The sequence below is a fragment of the Bos taurus genome, chromosome 7 (genome assembly GCF_002263795.3).
Source record: "Bos taurus isolate L1 Dominette 01449 registration number 42190680 breed Hereford chromosome 7, ARS-UCD2.0, whole genome shotgun sequence".
In the NCBI taxonomy this organism is placed as follows: Eukaryota; Metazoa; Chordata; class Mammalia; order Artiodactyla; family Bovidae; genus Bos; species Bos taurus.
In genome coordinates this window covers 27,896,030-27,897,537 of record NC_037334.1, presented here as the reverse complement: position 1 = coordinate 27,897,537, position 1,508 = coordinate 27,896,030, and the positions used below count along the sequence as shown (strand labels likewise).

The 1,508-nt window shown below is 38.8% G+C and overlaps 1 pseudogene; it reads right to left on the bottom strand.

The window, feature by feature from the left end:
• Nucleotides 1–361: 361 nt before the first annotated feature.
• On the bottom strand, nucleotides 362–494 carry LOC112447637 (uncharacterized; annotated as a pseudogene).
• Between the last annotated feature and the right edge of the window lie 1,014 nt (nucleotides 495–1,508).

The following is a 1,508-nucleotide window of genomic DNA, read 5'->3' as shown; positions in this document are numbered from 1 at the left end:
ATCAAATACACTATTTAATGTCACTTTCATTACTACTTTCAAGATAGATCTGTGCTAAACTACAATCAATATTAAGAGAGAATCTATTCTGTTTTTAACAATATTTGGAATGGGGGATATTACTTGCCAAAATAACATTTCATTGGCTTTGGATAAAATGACAGACACTGAGAATATTGCTCTTCTTTAAAAATATAACAAATATTTACTAAGTGGCTACTATGTTCAAGACCCTGTACATAGCACTGGATATATATATATATACACACACATATATATATATATGCATGCTTTCAAAGTGCTTCCCCCTTTGTTTCTTCTTCTTTCTTCCTTTTTCATTTTCTTTTTTTCCCCCCGCAGAGTAAGCTCCTATTGCAACTCCCTGCTTCAAAAATCCATTTAATATATAGTCCTCAGATAGAGAACGTATCAGATATTAAACTTATAAGAACAGATGCTACACTTGATCTTAGCCAAAAAGGCTGAGAAGAGCTTTCTATCTAGTTAGGCTATCTGCTATCGGAGAAGGCGATAGCAACCCACTCCAGTACTCTTGCCTGGAAAATCCCATGGACGGAGGAGCCTGGTGGGCTGCAGTACATGGGGTCACAAAGAGTTGGACACGACTGAGCGACTTCACTTACACTTTTCACTTTCATGCATTGGAAAAGGAAATGGCAACCCACTCCAGTATTCTTGCCTGGAGAATCCCAGGGACGGGGGAGCCTGGTGGGCTGCCATCTGTGGGGTCGCACAGAGTCGGACATGACTGAAGCGACTTAGCAGTAGTAGCAGCAGCAAGCTACCTGCAGGTAAAACATGATGTGATAAGTGCTGTGACAAGAACACGCACAAGGAGGAACAGTCACCATTGGGAGTCTGAGAAGGCCTCCTGGATTACAAGTAATACAAGTAATGAATGGTAAATAGGAGTTCTTCAGCTAAAGAGGCAGAGATAGAAAAGATACCCCAGGCTGAAGTAGTAGTATGCATAAAATACTTTTACGAGAAGATATTCTATTAAGAAAAAAAAAATTTATTTTATTGTAGAGTGGCAAAATTGGAAGTACGGAGAGAGGTAATAAATATCCTACCACAAACTAGGTGAGAAGGAAGACAGCCTATTCTTAAGTAGCATGAAATGGACAAGAAGAGAAATGGATGAATTAAACAAGCTTGGGGGAGTGGGGAATTGACATGATGCATTTATTTCTTGAACGTGCTGGCCAAAAGAGAAAGAAATGAGGAGGATTCCCAAAGAAGTGGCTTGAGTATATAGATGAACGGCTTGCCATTTTTTGGAACTAAAAAGTCAAAAAGAATCATGTGTAGTTAGTGGGGAAGCAGGCAGCAGGGATTTTCAGAGTGAGTCCTTGTAGGCAAAGTGATAAATTTGACTTTTAACATGTTAGTTTAAAGGGAAATACATGGTGGATATCCAGATGTCAGATAAACTTGTTCTGAAACAGGAGAGAAATCTCTGGAAATACAATTTTTTAAATTATCAG